General features: G+C 39.4%; 1 pseudogene; it reads right to left on the bottom strand.

Annotated features, from left to right (window-relative positions):
* Nucleotides 1-14096: 14096 nt before the first annotated feature.
* Nucleotides 14097-14689, bottom strand: LOC148022458 (thioredoxin-like protein CITRX, chloroplastic; annotated as a pseudogene).
* Between the last annotated feature and the right edge of the window lie 6518 nt (nt 14690-21207).

Here is a 21207-nt window from a genome sequence, read left to right as displayed (position 1 = left end):
GAGCCAATTCGAATCTAATTTGCATTACATCCTACTCATTTGCACCACTTGAGTGTGAGCTAGTGTGCAAACTCTAAACATGTGTTCATGTAGATCCCAAACTAGTCTAAGTCTTAAATTGATATATAATTTACTTTCATGTGTACATAGTGTGCAATTTTAAATGTACAAGATATATTAAACAAATATCATAAAATAAGATGTAAATTCACACTTAGAAGGGATAACTGTTGTGATGGACTACTAAGTTCCAAGGACACGACCTTCCTTTCTGTGTTTGGATTAGTGTCTCTAAGTATCAAGATAACTTGTATTCATGCAGCTCTTAAAATAATCTAGGCCTTAGTTGCATTGTGTACATCTAAGATATTATATAACTAGAAGTGTGAATATATGCTAGTGTGCACTTTCAAGTGTGCAAGAGATATTACACTATCGTCGTACGAGGAGATGTTAAACCATACTCAGAAGGGATCAGTGATGTGATGAACTATTAAGTCCTAGGGACACGACCTTCTTTGATGTGTTTAGATTAATATCTCTAAGTATTGAGTCAACTTGTACTTGTGTCGATCTCACAGTAGTCTATGTCATAAATAGATGCTAAAATTTAGGTGTGGGTATGCTTATATGTATGTATGCTGTGGGTATATCCTGGTTGTGGGTATACTCTATTGATCATGAGAAGTGGTGAATGTCATTGACCTCACTTAAAACAAATTTTTGAGCTACACCTAGGATTACAATAATGATTTGAAGTTTGAAAGAATTGCGAGATTATACTATGATGATACAGGGAGATGTTAAACCACACTTAGAAGGGATACTTGTTGTGAAGACTACTAAGTCCCACGAATATGACCTTCATTTCCATGTTTGGATTAATGTCTCTAAGTATCAAGATAATTTGTATTCATGTAGCTCTTGAAATAGTAAAGGGCTTAGTTTCATTGTGCATATCTAAGCGATTATATAACTAGAAGTGTGAATATATGCTAATATGCACTTTAAAGTTTGAGTTACACCTAGAATTACAATAATGCTTTGAAGTTAGAAAGAATTGTGAAATTATACTATCATCATACAAGGAGATGTTCAACCACACTCAGAAGGGATAACTATTGTGACAGACTACTAAGTCCCATGGACAGGACCTTCATTTTTTTGTTTGATTTACCATCTCAAACCGTCTAGTATGTGATTTTGGTTTGCGTCTCTAGTATTGAGATATCTTATATATATGTAGCAACAATAATGATTGAATATTGTGTTGGTCTTTTAGATGTAAGTATTCATGAAGATGCTTTCCTTATGTTATAAGCCTTCTTCCTTTGACATAAATTTTGAATGTATTGACTGATTAGCTTTAATAAATTTTCTATATTTCAAGTTGTTATAATGACCCATATCATGATATGCCAGTGCAATTACAAGTGCATACATTCATCTCTGGGCTTTCAAAATGTTACACGACAAACTTATTATGCACATAGTCATGAGGATATGATTGGCAATATGCCCATTAGTTGTGACTTATGAAACTAGTCAAAACTCTTTGAGAGATAATGCTACTATGAGTGAAGACAACCTAGTTGGAAGTCATGTATCATCTCAATCATTGCCTAGACAAAGACATATATGGTACAGATGCAAAACATATTGTGGTGGTGGAATTTGGGATCCTCCTTCAACTTATGCATGACACCAAAAAATTGAGGAGAGATTTGAGAGTCTTACAACCCATCTGGGTCTACATGACCCTCATGATTTATTACTAGAGGACATTCTAGAAGGGTGTGACATTGAATTGGATAACAAAGCCCATAATGAGTCCTCACATGAGATTGATAGCTTGGATAAGGGTGAAGAAGATGAGGTTGAGATGGATGACATTGAGCCATCTTTGTTTGATAAAACCATTCAAAGACTAATTCAAATGCAAGAACTTTGGGATGAACATCAAGCTTTGTTTGAGTTTTAGGACATGATGCTTAATATTTTGTTTGGTGTTATTGTTGGGAGGAAGCCTTCTCAACCTTGTGTAGAAACTATGTTCACTCTCGAAGCCTAGGCAAATTGCTAGTGTGGCTACCCAACACAGGGGATGCAAACTTAGGTGGTATAAGTAGTCCTACTTGTTGGGAGAAACTCAATGTCATGTTAGCACGGCTTGGTATGATTGACTCTCAACGATACAGAATATGCCAAGGACATGAGAGTTCTTCTCATGCACCATTGTTATACCAACCAAGCTAGGAAGATAACTATACTCGGGACACTCGTGAATGTCAATGCAACTTCAATGCCATGGCAAGAAAGAAGTTAAAGCAGGATTTCCCACAATGTTGTGGAAAGTGTTCCAATTGTTCACTACCTAGGAAAGATATCCTTTCTTTTGATTATATCTCCATTACCAAACAATTTCAATTACTAACTAAAAGTAGAACCCTATGTCATCAATTATTGCAAATGTGGAGAAATAAAAAAATTTGATTGATAGAGGATAATGCCATTCGTACTTCATAGATAAATGAGTTCTGGCACAACGTGCAAGAGTGTAAAAGATTTCTAGAATCTAGAATCATACATTGAGCTTTTAGTGATATGTAAGAATATGAATTGCAAGTAGGCATATAAAGCATGGCCTCCTTCCCAAAGGTTGCTGGTGCTTGTAGATGGTTGAAATGAGATAGAGAAAATCTACAATTTTATTTGTAAATCATGTCAAACTTACATACACAAAGACGAAAGGCTCTAAAAGGTACACTTTATTGTAATGCAAATTTTCTACAAACCCATGAATAATCTTTGATATGGATTACTAAAATATATATATTACTTGGTTTTGATGAACAAGGTGCAAATCCACAAAACTTTGCTTCAATATTACACTATGATGGGTTTCAGGCCTCAAAGAGGACCCAGAAGAATTGTGGAGTTGTTGAGGTGAAGGTCCTCAATGTTGGAAAGAACTCTTTTATTGGAGTTATACTAATTTTATTTATTCCATTGAGCTGTAAAAAGATGCTTGGGAGCTCTAGCAAGATTTTTCATGTTGTCATGCAACCATTGATTGATGAGTTGAAAAGTATGTTTGTTGATGGATTTAAAGTAGATTTCAATTATCTAGTAACACATATTACCGAGAAACATAGAAATTCTCCCAGTAGAAGATCATTGCACGTGTTACCATGCTAATGATGGTAACTAGTAACCATCCAACTCAATGCAAGATTGGATCTTTTAAAGAAAGTGATCAATGTTTTTGTCATAGACACAAAATCATGGTTGGTCTAGAGAAGATGTAGATAATTTGAGAGAATTCCTTAGTTATTGGAGAGTAAGGTTGAAAGACTCTTCGAATCCAACTCAGCACCATTGGAGCATGTTGCAGGTAAAAAATCTTCTCAACTTTCCTTTTGTTTATGTATTTATCATATCTACATTTTAATTTAGAAATGTATATTTTTAAATATCAATTATAGGTCTCTGAGAGTTCTTGCATGATATTTTTCCTCACGGTAGCCATGATGCTTTTTGATGCTATACATATAAACGAATGGTCTCGACATATGTTAATATCAAAACAAGCAACAAAGACAATGGAATTTCTTATGCAAATTATCAAAGGTGGAGTTTCTTTACATGGGTACTCATTCATATAACAAAAGAATGGCTTGACAAACTTATGCCACATCAAAGGATGATAAGAGAGTTTCATAAAGCTCTCTTGCCACCTAATGGATAACTAGTGGATCTTGATAGATGTGATGAATGCCGAGAAGAATGGCATGCATTAGGTCTCATGCATATATCATGTGTTGATAGAGCAAAAGAGTTATGAAGGTTTTCTATGAAAGATAATGATTGTGCACGCAGAATAGCAACACTAACAAAGGGAATAGTAATAGGAGGAAAGAGGTTAAGATACATGAATGCAACTAGTGATGAAAGGAGATACGTTCATCAAACTTTTAACATAGAGGTGGAGTGAGTAATAGAATATAAAAATGTATTTATTAAGGGAGAAACTTGTAGAGTGGAAGATAAAGTAGTTATAATGTGATGGTGATACGACTATTGATATGAATGTTGGCCATTCGAAAGCTTGCATATCATCACCTTTCTCATTGGAATGTTATAGTGAAGTGAGGCTTTTCTTAGGTGCACATTACTATAGACAATGTATTATGATTGAAAGGGGCCATGAAAGTTTGGTTGTGGATACCACCACAGGGATATAACTCGCTTGCAAAATAGTTTTGTGCCATTTTCATGGGATTGTATTAGACCAATACAAAATTATCACATAAATTTATCCCACTTCAACATGGAAATTATATTATTGCATATGAGACAAAAGATTTGAGACTAAGGTCACACTTAACAAAGATATGTTGCATTGGTTGCATCCCTTCTTGGCTAGAGGGGAATGAAATCATTTATATAAAAGTGATTTAGTAGCATTGTGTGGGCCAAATGACCTAAAATATGCCATCATAAGGTCTGTTGATCATAAAAATAAGAAATTTAAAGTGGGATAGTTGACTAAGGTCCACTTGCAAGAAGATATTTGGAAGGTGAGAGGAGAGGATCCAAAATGGAAAGATTGGTGGTTGTGTGTATCCACAGGAAAAGTGATGGCATGTAATCAAGACAAAAACAATGATAATCAATAAAAGAAAAAAAATCATACCTATTATGTGACAGTCACTTGAACATGATTTAACAATCTTATGATGGTATGTTTATTAACATTATTTTTCATGTTGCCTAATATTTTTTCAACAAGATTAATACACATTTTCTCATAGTCACCACATTTACATAGGTTTCAAATCTCAACTTCCAGCATTGTCGAAGGGAGTTTTGTCAAAAGGTCGTATCCACCTTGGATCATAGATAGAAGGAAATAGAGAATAGAAGATGGAAGGGAATAAAAAGAATAGACAAGAGGTTAACATGATAAAGACAAAGCACAATGAATCAAATCAGTATGTATTGATAGAACCTGAAGTTCCTTGTCTAGCACTACTCAGAAACAATCTACAAGCATTAGATCTCTTGGAGCTCCCTCATAGACCAATAACATGCATCAAATAACAACTTCCTCTTTGTTGCTCGAAACCCAAATCTAATGGCTCTATTGGCTCCAAAACGGGGGTAAAACCGTAGAACACCTTGTCAAAAATCTCCTAGATCAGTCCTTCTTCTTCTCCTAGTTCAGAATGCTATTTTTTGCATGTCTATTGCGATTGTGATGTACAGGATTTCACCCATCTTTTCTTTTTCATAAGAAATCCAAAACTAGCTGAAACAGCAACTTTCTTTTTGCATGCCACCCTAATCTAGAAGTTCTCATATCTTTTTAGGATATTTACAATATATAGTATCCAAAATATAAAAATATGCCAAAATTATCCAAAAATCTAATATTTTTGGACTATCCACGCCACAAACACTAGCACTAATGACTTTGATGGACTCTCTAGATCAATAAGAAAGTTAGATGATGATGCACTCTAGAGTTTTTCACTCTGTGTTCGCGTAGTAGCATCGCATCCATCCCCTGTGAATTTGCACATTCTCTAGTATGTGCCAAAATCCTCGTTGTCACCAGATTCTGAGTTCTCATCCTCTACAACCATATCCTTTGATTCTTCATCTTCCATATCTTCATGGCTAGCCCTATATCATGGCCAATATTTTCTTCCAATTCTGACAACTCATAGGTGGTAGATTCCTGCCTCTTGAGACTAATTTGATTCTTTTCCTTGCTACAAAAAGTTTGTGGTTGTCCCATCTAGATCATTTAATGCATAAGCAGAATTATCAAACACATGTCTTACCACATAGGGTCCAAACCATCTTTTCGAAATTTTACGCATGGCACTATGCCGATTGTCTAAACTACTATCATAAAACAATACCCAATCCCCATCTTGCACCATAACATAAACGAGGCATAGATGTGCATGTTAGACGCGCAAAGTCGGGGGAGTCTATCATTGCGTCTATATGTACGTGTAAAAGAGGATGTAAATAGACGCGAATTTTGCGTCTATATATTCGCGTAAATAGACGCAAATATAGACACGTTTTCAGACGTGTAATTATTTAACTACATGAAATTGGACTTAATATAATAAAAAATCCAGAGTTAATAATTATTTTTGCATTGCTCTCTAATGAATGGCAGTTCCTCCAGTTGACAAGCCTGATATAAGTAATTAGCAGCAAGTGACACAAACCTTATTATACAATTAGTAGCAAGCATTGTATATATCTCGTTATTTCTCTACTTGAAGATGATAAAAAATACTTCCTTTTTATTATAGAAAATTCAATTTAGCTTTAAACTTGGCTATTGATTCTTGAGTATGCACATGTGCGCATGATATTTTCCATAGAATTAAGAATACACATTGAATCATTAAGCAAATTAAGTATGTTAGAGTGAATGATCCATCTCATCTTCAATGAGATCAGCCCTTGCTAAATTATCTACTTCTAGGTTTATGTTACCAAGAGGTAACGAAACAAATAAGTCTATCCCACTATCAGATGTGTTGCTATATTGCTCAATAACTTCATCATCATCAACCACATTATTGTCCTCTTCTGCATTTACTTGAACATCCTCGCGAGGTTCATGTTGTACTATATCACGCATATCATCCATTATGGTGTCATCATGTACATCATCATTAATTGTTGGATTGTCATCTGCTATCTCTATGTCAGTAATATTACCATATATTGGTTTTGAACGATTAGATATAGGGATGACATACCACCATCGATTATTGTTTACCATTGGATGATACACAACCTGTATTTGAAAAACAAAAGCAAGAAACTTAAATACTTATTATAATGTGTATATGTATCACATGTATACATATAAAAAAATTAGCTTTTACATATATACCTACTCGTATTGTTGAGGTAGTACTAATGTGTCATTCTTGTTTTGGTGAAATTTTGTAGAGTCAATGATTACAAAACCACTTGGATGATGTTTGATTTTGCAATGCTCACCATTTGTTACCACTTCTTTAAACCACTTCACATCCAGTACAGATATAAAGAATCGTCTAAAGTCAAGCTTCAGAATATCTTGGATCAAGCCACAATAACCTTCCCTGGTACCATTGGCATCCTCGAAATGAGCAAGGACACCACAATCTTGGGTATTTCTCTTTTTATCTATACGTTGAGTTCGAAGATGTCTACCCTCACACCAAATAGCATTGAATAATGTGCACTAGTAGTAAAAGATTAAGATCAAACATGTCAATTTATTATATAAAATATAACTAAAAACAAATTAATTGATAGTATGTCTCACCTTTGATAAGCAACCTCGTGCATATTCCCACTCTTCTTGAGATATATTAATTTCCTCCTCTTTTTTCATTCTCTCCATTTCCTCATGTAACCAATCTATATCAATATGACATGGGAGAACCTAAACAATTCATGTTGTTATCATTTCTTGATCGCAAGCAAATAGCAGCTTTGGAAAATACTCTTGAAAGCATTTCTTGCAAGTATTGCATGCTAGTTGGTAGTGTTTACTTCCTACCAATGGATAGAATGTTTGCTTTTGTATCTATAGATTCTTTTGTGGTTTTGACATTAGTGACCATGGAGAAAAACTTTATCAATTTTGAGCGATATATAAACAATGTCAACAAGCCTTCCATTTTGGACTTTGAAGGCTTGGATAAGGAGTGCAATGATTAAGATATTAAAGAACAAAGGATTGCAAAAGACATTTTGAGAAAGAAAATGAAAGTTATGAAAACTACAATCAAAGCATTAAATGATAGTCATGAGGTTGTATTTGATGTATATGCAAGTGGACTTATATTTAAGGTGGCATTGGTAAATCATATGAAGACTATTGTAGTGGTTTGCAACACTCAAGAGCAAAGAGAGGTTGAAGCACAATTGTGGAGGGTCCATGAGAGTGCCAAACAAAATTCAAATTCCCAAGAGGTTCCTCCTGTTGAAGTTCAAGTTCTTGAAGTACCACCCGAGGGCATATAAGAATCAAGCCAAGATATAGCAAGTCTAATTATGAAAGAGACATTAAAGGCTACTTCAGGTGTTTAAACTCCGTTCCTTCTCCTTTCATCAAGGAAGACACATTGATGTAATATTGATTTTTTTCTTGAGAGTTACTTCCATTAGCATTTGCAATATTTTCTTTCTTTGATGATATTAAGTAAAGAAACTATGTCTTTAGTTTTTTAATTTTTTACAAAAGGTACCAAGCATGTTTGGTTTAAAAAATCCATTTAAGTAAATATTTTGCCAAATTAGTATTAAAGAGTTCATTAAAATTTATCATCCTTTGTAAGGACAACTATTTAATTGTAATCTAGTGTGTAAGAATACTTATCATAATGAAAAGTTGGAGCTAGCTATGCAAAATTAACTTAAGTCTATTTTAGATCTTATTTCAATTAAACTCTTAGATATGTTGTGTTATGATCTTGTCATGTTAGTTTTGGTTAGATTTTTCCACATGGTCAAATCTCTTATCTCTTATAGCCTCTTTTACTACATCACTAGTGTATGTCTATGCGTACCTTAGGATAAGAGAGCCAATAATATATTGCACACCCTAAAAAAGATTCATTGCATCTCCCAAAGGAGTTTTACCTTAGTACTAAATATTGCAACAAAGATTTTTCTCCAATGTATCTTTTGAGATGTGTATATGAAATATTAAGGTAAAATAATTGTTACAATTCGTGAGTTTAAATATCTATGGCATATAACTAGTTCAAAAATAGAATGGTTAGTCCTTAAGAAGAAACTATGAAAACTTACCCAAATAGAGTATAACTTATCTCAATTAAATTGTCATGTATCACTTATATGTGACATAGTTTTGGTCACATGGTAAAAAGTATCATGTTTAAATTTTCTTTTAATAATTAGGACTAATAAACACCTTCTTTGTACATGCCATTTTGAATGCCTTTTTAGAAACTGAGTATGTTAAATTTTATATTGATAATATAATTTGTGCAACTCATTACAAGAATCTATTGTTAGTATCTCAAGTATACTTATAATTAGCGATAAAAAGTAGGTATGAAAAAATGACTTTATTATAATAGTTTTTACTTCAAAGAAATCATCATATATATTTTTTTATTAAGTAGTACCTATAATGTATGTATTTATCAATGTGAAGCTAAATTACTTTAGTGTTTTATCCCAGTTTATAGCTCAAACATTAGGTAGAATGATGAGGAAGTAAATGAATCTAATGTGCTTCTTTTTCTTCTTTGTAACTTTAACTAAGACATCTATGGTTGGATATCTAACAGATTCAACAACAGTAGAGCACGATGATGTGATTGATGTTTCCTTGATAAGAAATGCAACACAATTATGTGTAATACTTGATCTCAATGGTCTTCTTTTACAACGATGCTTTGCTAAGTCTAAAAGGTTTCAAAGCTTTCAAATGGAAAAGCAATGGCTTGTTCTTCAACCAGGACGTATGGAGTTTCTTGAAGCCTTATTTGCAAGATTCCAAGTGGGAGTTTGATCAACAGCTTTACACAAGAATGTCATGGCAGTTATTAAGTGCTTGGAGATCCATGCACAAAAGGAAGTATCCTTTCTTCATGATTTGGGGCCAAGAACAATGTCATAGAAATCGACTCAAAATCATATATAGGCCAGATAAGATGGGAGTAGAAGTAATGTTCAAGCCTCTAAAGTATGTATGGGATCAATACGGAGATGTTTTTCAGCATACCATGTAACGTGTCCCCTAGAATCATCCCGGACATGTCTTAGCAGTCCATCGGAAAGGATGTCTAGAAAGCTCCGCCCGGCACTCCCATGGAATGTTACGGGACTTGCGATCCAGGTCTTCCCGTGTCTGCCACGTAGCGGAAGTATCCTGGCCGTTTCCACTTAGGATCGACCTGAATTTGGGTTTTCCTGTTTGGTCATTAGCTAGCAGCAACTAGCGTCAGACCCGAGCGAACTACTTTACGCAGAGGCGCCAGGTCCGAAGCGGATTCATGCTGCACTTGGTTCAAGGAGAATGGGAAACGAGAGGGATGCAAGGCTCAACCTCTCTGCCATAAGGCATAGTCCCATTCCGTTCCCCTAAAACAGCGTAAATTGGGTAAGAGGTACCTCTAGGTCATCGTTCTCGTTATTCGCTTTGATGACGATGATCATCCTGTTGTTTTTCAAGATTTTTGAGAAAAGTTCCCGACTAACCGGGACCACCCATCCATAGGACGGACCCATGGTCCATCCTCCGCACTTTCCTCGGTTGTTTTAGTTATGTAATTACCTAACACATTAATTTGACATATAACAAACAGCTCCATTGATTAATCCCGTTAAGCACTGGTTCCTTCACGTAATCTTATCATGTGACATAGAAAAACAATATCAAACAACTTCTTTATTATCATATCATCATTTATCTTTGAAATACAAGGAGTTCCGCCCGTAGGCTTATCTATAATCCGCCCGAAGGCTTATCCAGTAATCCGCTAGGGATCACTATTCCAAGCTTCTGCCCGTAGACTAGTATGCAGGCCTCGAGATCCAATCCCGAGTCACGTTAGTCTCTTGTACAGGACCCGGAAGGCGAGGGATTTACGGCCAGAGCCCCCCCTGGCACCCAAGCGTCCTCCTGCTCCAAGTAGAGCTCAACGGAAAGACCTCTCGCGGCGGGTTCGGTCCACGTTCCCGGCGCGGTCAACAACCCCCTTGGTTAGGGTCAGGCAGGCAGTCGGGGGTAACTGAAGCTGCCCCTCCCTTCAGGCCTTCAACCTGAAGCATTTATATATCTTTTCATCCTTTAGTTCCTTGAACAACAATGCAAACAGTGCTTTCTAAACTGTTACAAGCACAATCAATTCCAGTAGTCGTTTATATGGCAAACTGTTAAGGAGTGACTCCTTCTCTCCGAATGCATCCAGCATTCGATCCGGAATCAATTGCAACTTGGCAAGATCCCTATTGTCCTTGGGTTAGGGTCATTCCCTGTTAACCCAACTTAACCAATACCTTAGGTTTTATTAATAGTAAATCCCAGCGGGCATGTCGCTTTAATTTATTGATTAATCATTTGCGTCCAAGCAAATACCTAACTTCCCTTAACTTGGCAAATTTCCCCTAATGAGGGCGATGTAATAGGATGACTACCCATCCCCTTACAAGTTAAACTTGCGCAAGAACCTGCCAACCTCATTCCAAGGATTGGCAAAACTTTCTTGTGATCGAACCACAAGGCTATGCGACGTTGCAACTAGTTGCACAAGTGTCGCCTCCATTCCAAGAGATCATTTCACTTTTGAATGGTGTTTTCTGGTCAAGAATTATGATTAGACTCGAAGTAGGGTTTAGGGCGTCTTCTCACTCACCCCAATCCTAATTTCACTAGACCGACAACGTTCGGTCCTAGGGATTCCAACTCAAACCGAGTTCTAGCACTAGGTCGAATGATCCTTAGGGTAGAAACCCTAGATCATTATTTGCTTGCGCGCCCCATTGGGTCAATTTTCCGGAAAGGTGGGTAGGACCTTTGGGTTTGAGGACTTCGACTTGGTGTCCAAGTACGTTACTTGGCTACATCTCTAACGTGCCAAGCCCTAACTAGTACTTGAGGTTTTGATTGAATCGGCTAGCTATGCCTATACGAAACCCTAGCAGTCGTGATACTACACATGACTTGGGTAAATTGACCTACTTGTCTTTAACAAGGACAATTCTTTCCTAGAGATGATATACTTTATCTAAAGTCGGAAAATAGTTGCAAAATGTTACAATACATGTAAACCTGTAATTCATTACTTTCACATACCATAAGATCCGCAATAGCCCTATCCCTTCCTTTTAATTAAAGTCAAAAGGCAAGATAATTTGAAGAGTAATCTACATAGGGCTTACTAGGATTTAGGTCAAGGGATAACACCTACAACCTTGTGTCTAAGTATTTGCATTTCATGCTTTTATAAGCCATGCAATCATTCCTAAATGTTACATGATGAAATGAAGTTTGCGAAAGTAAAAGTGCGACCCTTAGATACAACAACATCGTAAGTGAAGTTCATGCAATACTAAGGCAAGAGTCGATTTAATCTATTTGCAAGCATCATCCTCCATGCCATTTATAAGATCGGGTTTCTTTATCATGCCGTGAAACAGAAGTTAATAAATCCCTCACGCGAATCATAACGAAGGGAGTTATTGACTAAATGCAAAATACTCTTTTCCTACATGACCAATGCACTTTAACAATTTCCCCTTTTACCCTAGGCCATATGTGGCTTTCACTTTGAAAATGCACGACAAGACAGTTTGCAACTAAGTTCATAGGGAGAATAAGTGCTTTTCATTCATAACTTTGTAGATGCATGATATGCACGGATCCTTTATCTATAATTATCGAATGTACTATTATCACTACCCATGAATTAATGATAACGTAGTATGAATTTCCCTATGGAGTTAAGCGTATTTAAAACATCTCTTCATGTGGAAATATATTTACGGAACCTGGATTTGTGGATCCACGGTGATATCCACGTGTAAGTCCGGGGAAGAACCTCCCGCAGGCGCGCCTTGCGTCTTCTTGGGAGCCATTGTAGGCATGGTCACAAACTTTGCGGATTACCCTCGCTTCTACGCTTTCTCCGAACAGCCTTGAGATGTGCCTTCTTCCTTGTACGCAGGAATTCCTGAGAAGGCCGCAGGAACAAGGCCAAAGCTTATCCCTGAGAAGCTATGGGAAAAGGCTCTAAGGGAGGCCTTTTAACCCTTTCCCCCTCCCCGCGGTGGAACCCGTGTGCACAAGGCCTTAAGCCTTGTACCTTAGAAGCTTTTTAAAGAAGCTTCTAAGAAGCTTCTGGGAATCAGCAGTGACGTCGGGGCAGGGGGGGCGTGTGGTTACGATCGTGGTCCAGGGCCCGTTCAGCAGCACAGGGGGGAAGGTAGGCTGAGATGTTCTCCTGGGTGGCGGCGCGGTAAGTCAACCCACGGCTATCATTGCGGCAGAACGCAGGGGGGGAACAGCGCTGTCGAAGGATTTAAGAAAGCAAAGTCGCGTCTTCAGAAGACCTTGATAAATTTCAGGATAAAAGATCAGACAAATGCATAAGCAAGATGTAAGGATTTGTGTCCACTAAGCTTTCAACGAGTCCTCGTCTTTACAGCAATGATAAGACTAAAAGCAAGTTCTCAGCTGAGCATAGAATTCATCCTTCAATATTGAAATATTTAATACAAAATCTAGTTATCAGCTTCAGACAGAAGAATTAGCATTATCCTTTCAGAGGTGGCTCCTTTCCAAGGTCAAGAAGGTTGGACACGGAATGATCAAGAACCATATATTCTTTTACATTCTCCATAAGCCGACAAACTGATTTGTGGCAATGTAAAGCACATTTTTCTCTTTCATGATAGTATTTTTAACATATGAACAATAACTGTAATCATGTGCAGTAAGTACTATTGCATCATCTTCATATTTCCAAAAGCAAACGCCTTACAAAATTTTTCATTTGCTGCAAGAACACCAAATCTATTGTCCTCATGTAAAGCTCATATCTCATCTCTCAATTTTTCTGCTTTGTTATAATTTTCAGAGCAATTAACATCATCCCTTTAGTATCAACATCATATCTGGCTTCAAGGTCTTAATAGTGGGTTTATCACTTGACATGGCAGACTTGGATCAATGGGCTTTATAGTGCAAATACTCCTTTCTTCTTTCACCTTTTAAACAAAAACAAGACAAGAACGTTGATGAAGATAAACGAGATGTAAATTGAGTTCCTTTTCCTTGTGAGAAGCTTGAAAGCAGCATCAAGAACACCCATCTTCTGCCTGTTTTGTAGCCAGCGGCTCCAGTTTATCCTCGAGAACCTTCCTTTGACTCTCCATTGAAAGGGAAATCAAATTCTTGCTAGGGAATTCGGTCCAGCTACATCTCATAAAAGTTAAAAGTCTGTGTTGATCTAATTAGAGATGTGTCAAAAGATTTTCAACAAACTTATAGTAGCTCCTGTGCAGGAAACAATATCAGAATTTGAGCTTCATCACAGCTCGTTTTCAATTATGCTGCGAATGATATCTGCAGGTAGCAAACCTTCTGTACGAATTGCATTCTTTACAGCATCTTTACTTACAAATATAAGAGTTTGGTAATCCTTGAATCTGCATTTGACTCACAAGCTCAAATTCTTCATCTGTGTCCACCTTAAGAAATGTCACTGTATCACCATACTCTGCAGCTAGCTGTTCAAGCTCCTCCGAAAGCAGCTTGCAGGGGCCACACCACTGAGCATTAAAATCTACAACTACAGGACAGTTTCTGGTGCCGTCCAATATGTTGTCTAACTCCTTTGCTGTGACCTTTCTCACGAGAGTGCTTTGTGCCCGGGGAACGAAGGGGATACAGGCATGATGACGCTGGTGAGGCTGAAGAGACGGTGCCTTTACTGGCTGATGCAAGCGCTTCCACGGCGGGGCAAGCGAGGGCAAGGAGGCGTTCCTGGTGTGCGGCGGTGCTCGTCATAGAAAAGAGGCTCCAATAGAGGCGCAGGGAATCAGATCGGAACTCTGAAACACTTCTCCTCTTCTATTGCTCTGATTCCTAATATGGCTGACAATCTGAAGGCAATGGCCTCATGTGTAGCAGAGTCCTGCTCGGTGATTGTGGATTTCACAAGAAGGGTAACAGTTTAACTTTCACAAGACGGTATCAATTCGTAGAATCATGATAGGTGTCAATCTGTGGAAATGTGACAGGTTTCAATTTGAGCCCATGGAACAGGACTTCGAGCAACGGCGAATCATAAAAGGCCTGGATTTCTTCACGCTGCTGGTCGTGTCGAGGCCCCTGCTGATTCTTCCCTCCGAGCCATCCCAAAACACGAATTCCCCTTACTGAAAACCTCCTTCCCACCAAAAAGCAGAGCTCCTTCCGTTGATCCCCTTCCTCTCCAAATTCTGCGCCCCCCCTCCATTTCCCAGCGCTACTGGTCCCCCCTCTATCATGAGCAATAGAAGGCTCCCTCATAAGCAGTGAAAGGCTCTATCTTGAGTAGTGGAAGGCTCTCTCTTGAGCAGTGGAAGGCTGGAAATTTTTCCCTTCGTTGGCAGGCCTCCCTTCCCTCTTCCACATTCGTCCCTATTCCCCTCCGAGCTGTCGCAGGAGCGTCCTTTTCGTCCCTTCTGCCCCCCCAGGAAAAACCAGAGAGGCCTCCCTTTTCGCTCCCCTTTTTCCAGGATTAGTGGCTCTTTTCATTTTTTTAATACAAACGCAGATTGTCCTTATCAAAAAGTAGCCTCCTTCTTTATAAATGGAGAGTGATAAGGATAGCACAATCTCCCATCAAAGATTAGCATAGCATGTACACAACTTGCCCCTTCAAGACAGATTAAACAGTGCTGTACTGCCACCTGAAGTAGCACTATTACTTGTCGTGGGGGGGGGAAGGATCCACTAAAGTAATCAAGACGATGAGGCCTATAGAAGTCGAAACATGCTACCACTATGCGTATCCATCTTGGTGAAGTGGACAACAACAATGTGCACCAAAAAGAACCCACCTCACACACACAATCTCACCAATTGTATGTACAGATGATGTCTTCCGTTTGATTTCAATGGCAAATACTCCAAAAAGGAGCACCTGAATTGTCGTCTCACTCGCATACCACAAAGGGCCATTAACACCATACTCCCATGTAACATTAGAGCTTTGCAAAATAGTAGCTGCCCAAGTCCACTGTGATACAATGACACTCACAATCAAGCCTGTCTTGATGCTCCTACTAGTTGTATTGCACCATTCTGAGGTGTGCTAAACATCAAGCAAGCTCTCACATTTGGCAAACATATCCACCAATGTACTTCGACTTGCATCTCTTGGAATTAGTTTAGTACTTCCTCACAAAGCCCATATTCGGCATATCTTGAAATAAGTGTAGCCCATGAGATTACATCTCGAGTTTCCAATCTATCAAAAACCTTATTCTTCTCCATCTTCGGCATAGAATGAAAGAGCAAACATAACAACTAAGTATGTACAAAGTAACAAATCTCATGCACAACTTTTAGGTGGTTTTCACACCTCAAATGCGCAGCAATACGACAGCGCCAATTGGAGAGCCCAGATAGCGTCTGGCGACTATGGACGAAGGCCCAGGGGAGGGGTGTGCAGCGTCATCGAGCGTGGAGGGAGGGAGCCTTCAGTTGACGGCCTGAAGGGCCCTGCAGAAGCTAACGAGGGGCGGTGACGTGAGTAGAAGGGGGGCGTCGCCTCTTATCTCCTCGCCCTTCCTTCCACAGCACAACGAATCATCCTCCACACGGCAGCAGTGGACGCAGTCGTCTCCCTCACGGACTATGAGTATCACCCTCTTCCTTCCCCAACAATGGCGTCGTAGCAGCATCTGATTTTCCTCATCCCCCTCCTTCTCTCCTTAGAGGGAGTATATATAAGTAAGGGGGGAAGAGAAGGGCTCCACCACGTGGCCCCTTGCATGGGTTCCCCCCCTCCCATGCAGGCCACGACTCTTCCTTGACCCATTCCCCCACACTCCCTCTTCTCCAGCCGTGCATTGGCTGGGGAAAAGGGATTAAATTATTTTTTTTTTGCTTTAATAATAACTATTTTGCCCCTCCCAAGAGGGTGTTTACGCGGGAATTTCGGTTTTGAACCCTCGGCTTGCTTTGCCAATGCGAATGGTCTCGATTTCTCACGTGCAGGTTACACATTATACTGCCGGTAAATCCAATATGTGGGATAACCTTTGCACAAGGTTTACGCAGTGTGCGGGAAGTCAATATTCACGGGTGGGAATATTACATTCTCTCCCCCTTAGAAGAATCGAGATGTCCTCATCTCGAGATAAACTGGGGATATTGAAGATTGAGAGAATTTTCATCCATCCAGGTAGCATCCTCTTCGGGATAATCTTTCCACTGGACGAGGCATTCTTTCAAGGTTCTAGATCTCAACTGTCTCTCCCTAACATCTAAAATCTTTTCTGGTCTTAGTTCAAGGACTCCTTGACTAGGCATTACAATTTGTTGGTCATCGAGTACATGATTAGGGTTGGGCACATATTTTTTTAAGAGACTAATATGGAATACATTGTGAACTTTTAGGTTATCCGAAAGTTGCAATTTATAAGCATTGGGTCCCAGGCATTTGAGGATTTTATACGGCCCACAATACCTTGGACTTAGCTTCTTGCATTCCCCTAGAGATAGAGAACTCCTTTTCGGGCATACACGAATGAAGACCATGTCTCCTTCTCCAAAGATCCTCTCTTGGCGTTTCAAATCTGCATATGCCTTTTGTCTATCTTTGGCTGCTTGTATGTCTTGTCTTATTGACCTTATTTGGTCATCCATGTCTTCCAACATTTGTCTTGAAGCCTCAACTCTTAGGGTTGGATCAGAAAAGTTTAGGGGACTTCGACAATCATGACCATACAATGCCTGGAAAGGGGTCATTTGGATGCTCTGCTGGTAAGAAGCATTGTAGGCAAATTCTACTAACGGCAAGTATTGAATCCACCTCTTCGGCTCTCGACAGCAGTAAGCCCTAAGCATATCCTCAATGATTTGATTTACTCGCTCTGTTTGTCCATCTGTTTGGGGATGGTAGGCAGTGCTAAAACAGAGCTGAGTTCCAATAGCTTCAAAGATAGCTCTCGAGAAGTGTGAAGTGAAAAGAGAATCTCGATCGCTAATGATCCTTCTAGGTAACCCATGTAGCTTGAATATCTCCTTGATAAACACTCTTGCAATGTCGGAGGCTTTATAGTTTGTCTTTACTGGAATCAGGTGTGCAACCTTAGTAAGCATGTCAACTACAACCATAATGGAGTTGTATCCTCCCTGGACTTGGGGTAACCCCACCACAAAATCCATACTGATGAATTCCCATTTCATTTGGGGAATGTCAAGTGGTTGCAATTTTCCTGGCATCATGACATGTTCAGCCTTGATACGTTGGCAAGATAAACATTCAGTGACATATTTGAGAACGTCACCTTTGAGCCTCTCCCAATGGTAGCTCTTCCTAACTGAATTAAGAGTTTTTGCATAGCCAGGATGTCCTGCGAAAGGGGAATCTTGAGCTTCCCATAATATCTTCTGCTTAAGTGACTGGCTTGTTGGTATACATAGCCTTGTTCTGTAGTAGACAAGTCCATTATCAATGGAAAATTGCCGATACTTAGCTTGTGACTTCAGATTCTGCTCCTTGGTAGATATTTCTTTTATCATGGTTTGGTAGGCCAAATCATGGCATGCTTCCTCTCTAGCTAGTTCGAGTATAGGGTTGCTTGGCATAGATACCTTTGTAGCCAGAGATCTGGCCATTGATGGATTCTGCAAGATTAGGGAATTTAGGAATGCCTTGCGACTGAGTGCATCGGCAACTACATTCTCTTTCCCTGGTCGATACTTGATTTCAAAATCATACTCCTCCAATACTTCAATCCATCGATGTTGCCTCATGTTGAGCTCGTTCTGGGTAAAAATCCATGTGAGACTCTTATGATCGGTTACTAGAGTAAACTTGTTACCCAACAGGTAGTGTCTTCAAAGCTTTAGAGCATGGATGACAGCTAATAATTCCAGATCATGCATGGCATAATTCTTTTCATGACTCTTCAATTTCCTTGAAGAATATGCTACTGGATGACCTTCCTGCATAAGTACACACCCCAAGGCAAGAATGCTGGCATCAGTTACTACCTCGAACTCCTTATTGAGGTCAGGAAGTTTTAGAATAGGTGCTGATACCAAACATTGCTTCAATTGGTCGAAGCTATTTTGTTCGGGAGTTGACCATGTAATAGAAGTCTGCTTCTTTAGTAAGTCGGTAAGAGGTGCTGCAATCAAAGCATAGTTTTTGATAAAGACCCTATACCATCCCGTCAAGCCAAGAAAACTACGTATTTCTTTGACGGATACTGGTATTGGCCATTCAAGCACATCTCTGACTTTGGCTGGGTCTACTGATATCCCTTCCGATGATACTATGAATCCTAGATATTCAATCTGACGTTTGAAGAATGCACACTTCTTCATTTTTGCATACAGCTTATGAGACCTCATTGTTTCAAGGACAATCCGAAGTTGAGGTTCATGATCTTCTTCCTGTTTAGAATAAACTAAAGTGTCATCGAAGAAGACAAGCACGAAATCATCAAGATATGGTCTAAAAATATCCTGCATTAATCTATTGAAGGTGGCAGGTGCATTTGTAAGCCCGAATGACATAACCAAGAATTCGAAGTGCCCATATCTTGTATTGAAGGCCGTTTTTGGAATATCTTCATCCTTGATCCTGATTTGATAGTAACCTGACCTGAGATCAATTTTGGAGAAGATCTTTGCACCTTGAAGACGATCAAGAAGCTCATCTATTCTAGGAATAGGATACTTATTCTTGACTGTTGATTGATTCAGCCCACGGTAATCAATACATAGTCGAAGTGTCCCATCTTTCTTTTTCTGGAATAGTATTGGAGCTCCCCATGGTGAGTTGCTAGGCCGGATGTAACCCTGATCTAACAGTTGCTTGAGTTGTTCCTTCAACTCAATAGCTTCTGGTATGGACATTCTATAAGGTCTCTTTGCAATTGGCGCAGCTCCAGGCATTAGCCTTATTTCATGATCAACTTCTCTTGGAGGTGGAAGTTCAGTTAATTCCTCAGGGAATACGTCAGCGTATTCCTTTAGCCAAGAGGGTTCCTCATGAGACTCTTGCCTTTGATCTAATTTGTTGAGTTTGATCAAGTAAACAGGTAATCCTTTTCTAACCCCTTTTATGATCCGCGATATTTTGGCTAACTGGATTCTTGGCACTCCTGCCTCACCTTGAGTTGTAACAAACTCTCTTTCAGAGTTTCGAAAGGAAACTTGACCCTTTCCACAGTGGATGTGAGCGTCATTAGGCTTAAGCCAATCCATCCCGAGTAGACACTCATGGATACCTAAATTCATGACTCTGAATTTGACTGAGGTTTTCTTTCCTCCCAGATAGAACTCCTCCTTAGCAGTTTGCCTGGTACAAGTTACCTCACGACCGTTTGCCAATTCCACAAGTAGGGTAGGAGCTTCTACTGTGGCTATTCCTAATCTTTTAGCACACGCTGGTGAGATAAAGGAATGTGTACTGCCACAATCAATCAAGGTTTTGAAACCTTTACCTTGATAGTCCGACGGTGTCTGAATCACCGAGAACTGGCGATTCGGCCCCTTCTTGTGTAAAGCGGCATGGACTGTCGCTCTTTCGAATTCCGCTTCCATAGTTGGATCTCCCTCTTCTTCTGCCTCACATCTTTGCCTATTGGTAATGCAGGCAGTTCTCCCTCTTCCACGGGTGGCGGCTCCTTGACCGCGGCCCGCACCTTGACGGTGACCCTCGCTGAGCTTGGGACATTGCCTTTTGAAGTGACCGAGTTCGTTGCAGTGGAAACATCGGAGATTTCGGCCATTACTGTGAGTAGGAACAAAGTTATTGACGTTATTTGTCCTTGCTTTCTTCCTTTGTCCTTGATTGTGGCCTTGAACTCTCTTTACTTGGGGTCTGAATGCTCCTCTGTTCGGGTCGCTATAAGACCAATTCTTAATACCCCTTGGTTTAGCTTGCACTTCCTGAATTATAGGTGCCGCTCGAATGAGTGCATCCTGAAGATCTGATGGTTGCATAGATTCGAGACGAGTATTTACAGGTGGATTTAAGCCCGTGCAAAATTTGGACACCTGCTGCGTCGTGTCCATTTGTGGTGCATACTTTAAGAGTGAGACAAATTTAGAGTAGTATGCGTCAAGGGTGAGTCCTAACTGTTTTAGCTCATAGAACTCATTCATTTTCTGTGTACGATATGCAGGTGGCAAATATCTCCCCTGCACGGCTTGCTTTAACTTCTCCTAGGTAACGGACCCCTCTGAAGTCCCTTGATCCCTGCACCATTGCTTCCACCATAATCTAGCTTCACCGGTGAGTTTTAATTTGGCGAGCATGGCCTGATTGGTGGGAGCAGTACCAGCTGCTTCGAAGTAATCCTCCATAGATTCAATCCAAATTTCAGCATCAGACTGGACGAATCTGCCTTTCCCGTCAAACTCGGGTGGCTTTATCTGCTTGAGGAGGAACTTCTTCTCCTGGATCACAT

The sequence above is a fragment of the Lygodium microphyllum genome, chromosome 16 (assembly GCF_053477565.2).
Source record: "Lygodium microphyllum isolate KBCC chromosome 16, Lygodium_microphyllum_v1.1.10, whole genome shotgun sequence".
NCBI classification, from domain to species: Eukaryota; Viridiplantae; Streptophyta; class Polypodiopsida; order Schizaeales; family Lygodiaceae; genus Lygodium; species Lygodium microphyllum.
Note: the sequence above shows the minus strand (reverse complement) of the source record. Positions and strands in the feature narration are given on the sequence as shown.